Source organism: Tupaia chinensis, unplaced genomic scaffold (assembly GCF_000334495.1).
Source record: "Tupaia chinensis unplaced genomic scaffold, TupChi_1.0 Scaffold143596_1, whole genome shotgun sequence".
Taxonomy (NCBI): Eukaryota; Metazoa; Chordata; class Mammalia; order Scandentia; family Tupaiidae; genus Tupaia; species Tupaia belangeri.
Window position 1 is genome coordinate 291,685 of NW_006203442.1, and position 8,219 is coordinate 299,903.

An 8,219-nucleotide genomic window follows, 5' to 3' on the forward strand; every position below is an offset into this window, starting at 1 on the left:
CTCGCGCCCTCCAGCACCCCTGCCCCAGCGCAGGGCCTAGCCCACCAGCACCTGCCCCTGCCCCAGGCTGTGCGGCCCTGTAGCCGGCACCCTGGGCTGGAGCACGGCCCGCCTGCGTGCCCCAGGGAGCCCGCTGCAGCGCCGGGCGCTCCTGCCTGGCCCTGACGTACGTGAGAGTCAGGTCGTGGGGACAGCAGGCCCAGCCCAGGAGGCCCAGCGGGGACCGGTGGAGGCGGGGCCGAGGACCCTGCCTCAGGATGGAGATGCGGGAGCTGCCCTGAAGGTCCCCAGCTCTGTGCAGCCAGAGACCGCTGTCCTGCCAGGTCCTGCTAGGGGACCTGGGGGCGGGGCAGGGCCAGGCTAAAGTCGGGCTAAGGTGGTTAGGGCGCTGGAAAACTCCCACATGGCCGACCACGGTTCGAGTCCTGGACCTGGTGGTGGCTTGCTTTCTCACTTACCCCTCTTTGTGTTCTCTCTGATCAAATTGAAATAAATTAATGAATAAATAAAAGTAAATAAATAATTCTTTTTTAAAAGTAGAATTATCCTACAGGCACCACACTGGTCACATGGGAAGCTCAGGCGAAGCGCTGGAGGGGGGGAGGGGGAAGTCCCGAAAGGCCCTACACTCAGCAGGAGGCGCCAGGCAGCGAGAGTCCCGACCCGGTGCCTTGGAAAGCACAGCAGGCACATGTGTGTGCCAAATCCCAGCAGCATGGAGGAGTGCAGAAGAGATTGCGGAGACCACGCCCCACCCGGGTGCTTCTCCGCTCCTCCCACCTCTGCCTCCAGCGAGGCCTTGCACCCTGTGGCATGAGGAGCCAGTGCTGTTCCAGATGTGCTTCCTGGAGGACGCTCACCACAGCCGCTCCGCCTGTGAGCAGCCACCGCGCCTGCAATGGGCTTCTGGTCGATGTGGGAGTTCCAAGGCAGCTCACAGGGACTTGGTCTTCAAAAGATAACCCGGGAAGCAATGGCCGCCCTGCGCCCGTGCCCCACTCTGCAGTTCCCTGCTGCGTCCAGAGGAGCCGGTTCACCCTGCAGAGCCAGCTCTTGGAGCCTCTCGGGTGACGCACGCGCTCAGGACAGGCCAGCTGCTGGCCCGAGTGCTCACCAGCCCGACCACAGCAGCCAGACGGCGAGAGCACCTGCACGTGCTGGCCGCGGGCAGCTCTGGGGGCCGGCGGCCTGCACAAGGAACACGCCGCAACTCCGAGATGGACCCTGCAGACCCGCGCCAAATGGAGGGAGCCGCAAGGCCACGTCTGTGATACGCTCAGACAGCGTACCAGGGCAGTCCAGTCCGCAGAGACTGAAACTAGAACGGAGCTTGCCGGGAACTGGTGAGGGCCAGGGAGATGGTGCGCAGTGGCTGAAGGGCTTCAGGGTTGCAAGACACAAAGCACGGAGCCGCACCCTCAGCAGCGTGAGCACCCTGGGGGCCGGTGGGGCTGGGGGTCCGGGCTGCTGGGCCCCACATGGCCCACTTGGCAGTTTAAGTGCCAGACCCCAGTGGCTTGAAAAACACGCTGTCACGTGTGCATGTGCCCCAAACCCAGAGATGAGATGGAGGAGGGCTGCAGAGAGGCCGTCTCCCTGGGGTGCTCCCTCCCTCGCCCTGTCTCCCTCTCTCTGGGGAGTGCGCAGCACTGCAGCAAACAGTGAAACAGAAAGGCGGCCCGAGCTGGGATCGGCTGGCTGCCATGCCCTGGAACGTGGCAGAGAACAAGGACACTCTCACTCTCGAGTCTGGGAAGGCTCAGAGGCTCTCGCACCCCAGATGAGAGCAAGCAAAACAAGCACTGTGGGGGACGGAGCCCAGGGCCAGGGCGCAGGGCCTGCAGCGGACTGCAGGCCAGACAGCAGGGCCGTGCCAGGCCGAAGGTGCAGCTGGGCTCCCGGGCAGAGACTGGGGCTCTCGAGGACTCACTGTCTGGTCACCCGTGGGGGGAGTGCCACAGATTTGGACACTGGGAAAGAAGTCAAGGTCACGGGGCTGCAGGGCAAAGAAGAGGGTGGTGGGAACAAGGAATTGTCAGGGGTGGACACCTGCCAGCATGGGCCCAGGGCTCAGCGACAGGGCGTGCAGTCCCGCTGCGGCCGGCCCTGGGAGCAGACCCCCAGACAAGCCCAGCGCGGCCCACAGAGGTGCGTGGGGGAGAGGACTGACCCTGTCTCCACCACGGGCCATTGACAGAATGGGCAGGCACCCAGTGGCAGCCTGAGCACGGGCACGCCGCTTATTCACGGCACCATAAGCGCCTGCGAGGGCTAGCTCCTGGTGCACAGTGCGTCGCTGAGAAGCTGGGCCCCACACGGCCGTGCCAGTTCGATCCCCAGCTGGCCCAAGCTTCTGTGGCTGGAGGGCCGGGGTCATTGTGGGACTGCACCCCGCACGGCCCGTGCCCGAGCACTCACTCTGTCGTGATTTATTTTTTAAAGAAAGAGGAAGGAATGCCTACAAGAGCCGAGAGGGCCCAGGCCTGCTGTGGTGAGCCGTGCACACCTGTGTTTTCAGAGCAGGAGCAAAGTCGGAAGGAAGAACGAGGTAAGTAACGGACTACTTGACCACACATAGGGGACATAGGCCGAGCTCTTTCTAAATTTCATCTGCCAGGGGGCCTCTGTGCTTGCTGGGGAGACAGGAATGTGAGGAAGCAGCACCCGGGGACATGGTCACACAGCAGCCCTCCTCCACTCCTTCAGGATTTGGGGCATGCACACGCGCTCCTGGCATGTTTCTCAAGCTGCAGGGTCTGGGACTCGAGCTCTGCGGTCAGCCACGTGGGACCCAGCGTCCTAGCCACCACCCCACCGGCTGGCCTCAAACCCTTTGACCACGGACGACTGTCACACACACTGGCCATGCTTAGGCAACAGCACACACCGCCTGACACACGGCAGGCTCCAGCCACGTGAGTACGGCTGTGCTGTGGGTGCGGTCTGAGCCTCAAAAGTGCGTGTTGGGAGCCAAGTGTATTGTGAAGGGGTTCAGTGGAGACTCAGTTTCGTCATGGGGCCCTGGGATGTGACCAAATCACCAGGGCAGGGCCTCCACGCATCCAGACGGCCGCTCTGCCCTAGGCCCGCACCCTGCCCGCCACAGACCCTCCAAGAGTCGGCCCAGCCCTCGGCCCTCCAAAACAGGAGCTGAGTAACCCTTCCTTGTTCTAATTTGCCGAGGGTGTGTGTGCGAGAGAGAGCCCCCAGGACCAGCAGTTGGCACGATGGCTATGTTACTGGACTCCCATGTAGTCGACCATGGTTCGAGTCCTGGACCTGGTGGCTTAAAACTCACGCCAGGCACATGTGCGTGCGTGCCCAAGATCCCGAGAGGAGAAGGGATTGTAGCGTGGCCATCCCCCCTGGGGGGTGATTTCTCGCTTTCTGTCTCTGTCTGTCTGGCAGGAAAAAAAAATCTCAAAAAAAAAATAATAATAAAGAAAGAAAACATGCACCCTTGGGGGATAGCCCCGCCTCCTTCCTTTCAGGGTTTGGGCAGCATTCACAATGGCGTGGTTCTCAAGCCACGGGGCAATAAGCGGGGACTCAGCCACCTCACCACATGCCACTGAGTGGCCCACCTCACTTCTTCATGTCACCCAGTCCAGGGCCGGACCTCAGCAGTGCGACAGCGGACGGAAACAGGGAGGATCGGCGTGGACAGCAGGGCCGACGGCACCCGTCGACACAGACGTGCCAGCACACCCTTCTGATGAAGTCTTGAGTCTCAGAGAAAAATCAAGACCGAACTGCCAGTTTATTATAACAACAGGACAGAACACACAACCCCCCAGGGGAGCCAAAGTCACCCTCGGAGGGTGACCGCCAGCTCTGAGTGCACCGTGAGAAGTCCCAGTGACCAGGCACATTATTCAAGAAGCTAGGAAAGGAACAAAAGAGATTCACCAAAAGTTTCAAAATGGGATGAGTAAAAGTAATGAATTGGGGACCAGCAGTTGGTGTAATGGCTACGTCGCTAGACTCCCATGTAGTCAACCGTGGTTCGAGTCCCGGACCCGGTGGCTTAAACTCATGCCAGGCGTGTGTGCGTGCATGCCCAAGACCCCGAGAGAAGAGTGGAGGAGAAGGGATTGCGGCGTGGCCATCCCCCTGGGGCTTGATTTCTCGCTTTCTGTCTCTCTGTAAGCACAACGACCTATAGCGAAGATCTCTATTAAAACAAGCAAACCTCAAGATCACATTTACCCACTTTCCTAGTCCCTTTTAAAGACAGATTTCTTAGGGGCCAGCAGGTGGTGTGGTGATTAGGGATGTTGGACTCCCACATGGCCAACCAAGATTCACTTCCCTCTCTGTCTCTCTCACTTCCCTCTCCCTGTCTCTCACTTCCCTCTGTCTCTTACTTCCCTCTCTCGCTGTCTCTCACTTCCCTGTCTCTCACTTCCCTGTCTCTCACTTCCCTCTCTCTCTCTCTCTGTGTCTTGCTCATTTTCCCTCTCCCTTTCTGTGTCTTTCTCACTTTCCTCCTATCTCTGTGTGTCTCTCTCTCTGGTCAAATAAAAAATAATAATAAATACAAGTTAAATAAAATAATTATTTTTTAAGGAATTATTTAATTTTATTTCTTCGTTCGTTTATTTTAATTTGACCAGAGAGAGCGCGAGACAGTGAGAAAGTTAAGCTGCTAGGTTCAGGACTTGAACTGTGGTCAGCCATGTGGGAATGTTTAGTGCCTAACCACCATGCCACCTGCTGGACCCCCAATAAAGCAATTTTTTAAAAATTAAAAATAGATCTATTGTCTTTTTTGAAAAGAATCATTTCCTTATTCATTCATTTATTTTGAGTTGACCAGAGACAGACACAGAGAAAGTGAGTAAGCCACCAGGTCAGAACTCCAACTTGGGCACTTGGGAGTGTCCAGCGCCGTAGCCACCACCCCACCTGCTGGCCTCTTGGTGGTGCTCTTGAGCACAGGTGGCAGGTAAACATTCCAGGAATTTTCTCCCAGACCATCCCTAGCGCTCCCTGTCCCTGATCACACCGAGCGGTAAGGGCTCTGAAGTCAGATTCGTCAGCTTTCCTCCAAGGGTTTCGCTTGGTCCCTAGAAAGGCGTTTCTCGCTCCAAGACCCTCACTGCCGCTCCTTCCTCCTAGTGCCCGAGCTTCCAGGGGGTCTACCCGGCCCATGTTTCAGCGAGCACGCCGGGAGCAGCCAGTAGAAAAGAGCGTGTCTGTCCAGTCCCCTCTTGGGCTGGGGTGCACTCACCCAGACTTGAGCGTGCTGACGAAGCAGGGCGTGAAGGGCACAGGGCCGCCCAGAGCCGTCCTCATGCCCTGCTGGGAATGCGGCCGTGCACACCACACACCACACACATGGTGGACCCGGGGGGCGCGGTGTCTTTCAGCAGGCACGTGCAGGCGCTTTTAGGCCATGAATCCCACCTGTGCATGTCCCCACCTGTTTTCCCTCTCCCTCCCCGCTCGAAGGCTGGGCCGCACTGCTGTCCCCGCCCCACCACACTCCAAAGACTGGTCCTGGTCCTCCTGTGCTCAGGTGTGCTCCGAAATGACCCACACCCCCTCTCCTGCGCACAGAACCAGTGTGCTGGCGTGTGCCCCGGGCGGCTCCGTCTCAGCCCGCCACGCCCCTCATTCCTCAGCTGCCAGGGTCCTGCACCCAGTCCTGCCGCTGTCCCGCCCTGCAGTCTGCTCTCTGAATGGGCAGACTCTCCCCTGCTCACCGCTGTCATTCCTCATATGAGATGATCTTCCGGGCACAAAGTTCATGCTCACTCGTTCCCTCAGGTGCGGGTCCATGGGCAGCTGCCTCGGCGGCGTTGCGCCTTCGCTGGGCCTGTCCTCCTGCTGGGACTGAGCCCTCTGGCTCTGGCCCCTGCAACCCCACGCGAGGTCCAGGCATGCTGTCCTTCTTAGGTTACGTGTTCAGTGCTGGAGGGTGTGCACGCACGTGTCAGCACGTGGACGAGGGCCGTCCCCCACAGGCCTGGGCCTGCAGTCCTTCCCCAGCCCTCCCCCGTCAGGGTCCCGGGCTCGGGCGCACAGGCCCACCCAGGCCAGGCCTCGCACTCTGTCAGCCTGGGCGCTGTGCCCTACTGCTCAGCTGTTTCTGCAGAGCACTCTTGTGCTCACCAGACAGACAGGAGGAAAGTGAGAAGTCACCCCCGGAGGGAGAGCCATGCACGACCTTTTCTTCCAGTCCCCTCTTAGGGTTTGGGGCACACGCTTGCACGCATGCAGGCCCACCATAATTTCCAAGTCCTTGGTCCAGGCTCGAACCGCAGTTTGCTACGTGGGAATGTACGTGCACTTGCATGTGTACGACAAAACACAGAATTAAAGCCGCTGAGATTCGTGAAGTCTGCTTTGTAAAAAGCCAGGGATTACGCTGGATTACGTATTTATTTAGGTTGTTCCATAGGGCATGTGAGCTCACCGGAAAGAGACAGACGGAAAGTGAGAAAGCATGCCCAGAGGGACGGCCACACCGCCATCCCTTCTGTCTCCTCCTGGGACTTGGGACTGTACGCACACGCATCTGGTGTGCTGCCCAAGTCACCAGGCCCAGGATGCAGCTGCCTCAAACACCACGCCAGCGGCTGGCTGGTCTCCTGGCAACTGTCACGGCCATGTTCTGCCTGGACAGAAGTCCTGCCTGTCCCCGTGGTCAGGCGCCTCCGTCTCCTCTCACAGCTCTGGGCACCGAGGAAAAAGGCCGTCCCTCCCCAGCAGTTAGAAAGGACTGCACCTGCCGGCTTCACCTCCCCACAGCTGCATGTGTGATGGGTGTTCACCCAAGGCGGGCAAGGAGACAGGGCACTGCACGGGACAGAGGGAAGTCCGTGCACCCGAGGGTCACAGCCAGCAGCTCTCACTTCCCCAAGGGCCTGAGAGTGGGGGGGTTGGGGGGGGCAGAGAGCAGAGCCCAGCACCGGAGGGCTGGGAGAGTCAGCCACGTCCCCACACACAGGTGCATCCTTGGCCACCAGCCCCACTGCTCCATAGCCTCTCTTCTGTCCCCCACTCCCGCACCCCCGCAGCTGGGCCCGCATGTCCTGTCCAACACCCTGGGCTGCCCACCCAGCAGGCGGCCCCCCATGTGCAATCTGGCTGATCTAATGAGAGGTCAGTCCCAGAGCCCGAGGACTGCAGCTTGGAGACCGCAGTGTCCCCAGTACCTGCATGGCACAAGCCACTTTCGCTTTTTTTGTTCTTTTCTTTTTTTATTGGAGAGGTTTTGTTTTTTGTTTTTTGTTTTTTTTTTTGCTATATGGCACGTGCACTTGCCAGTCAGATGGAGAGAGACAGAGAGACAGAAAGTGAGAAATCACCCCCCAGGGGGATGGCCATGCCGCAATCCCTTCTCCTCCATTCTACTCTCAGGATCTTGGGCACGCACGCACACGCTCCCGGCATGAGTTTAAGCCCCCGGGTCCGGGACGTGAACTGCGGTCGACTACGTGGGAGTCCAGCAACATAGCCATTATGCTAACTGCTGGTTCCCTGTTTTTTGTTTTTTTTGTTTTTTTTTTTTCTTTTTGGTGGTTGAAGTGACATTTATAGAAGTAAACTCTTCTTTCCTTTACAATTAGTGGTCATGTGCTCCATCAACCTAGTCCTTGACTTCCAGCTGAGAAAGCAAAAAGGTCTATGTGAAATGATAGAAGAACCCAGTCAATGCATGCCATGTGCAAAGAATCCAAGTTGAACAACAGTAGTCTTGCCATCAACTCTATAAAAATGTATGCTGTAGTAACATATATTTACTTCCTCCAACATACAGAAAGGGGAATTAGTTGAGCACTGAATTAGTTGAGCAGATTCTGGATGTAGTTTGACAGCCTTCAGTCTGAGAACTCTGCAGTAGGTTTTATTCACTTGTTCAATCTTCTTTTACAAAACAGAAAGTAGTAACTCAAGTCTTTGTGAAGTGGTTAGCAGTCTTTCTGTTTCTGCATTTTGCCTCTAGGAGGCGACTGCTCTGAGGCTACCGCACCGGCTCCTCCGCTCAGGAGACCCTGGCACAGAGCCCTGCAGGCACAGCCCCGCAGCCCCGGGGGGCCCACCTGGTGCCCACCCCGGGCCGGGCCAAGCGACCCCCAGGCCCAGGCCCACCCGCCGCCGTCCAGGGTCTCCCAAGGGGGCGGGGCGAGGCGGCGGCGACCTCCCCGGCTTACCCAGTCCTGAGTCTGCAGTCCCTGCGGGGCGCTGCTACTCGGGGCGCTGCCCGAGGC

At 58.4% G+C, this 8,219-nt stretch overlaps 1 long non-coding RNA gene across 1 annotated transcript; it reads right to left on the minus strand.

Moving 5' to 3' along the window:
- Positions 1 to 3,824: 3,824 nt before the first annotated feature.
- Positions 3,825 to 8,219, minus strand: LOC106733355 (uncharacterized). Its single transcript, XR_001369473.1, has 3 exons — positions 8,163 to 8,219; positions 5,709 to 5,916; positions 3,825 to 3,883 (listed from the first exon to the last, which is right to left on the minus strand). It is a non-coding gene; the product is annotated as an uncharacterized LOC106733355 (long non-coding RNA).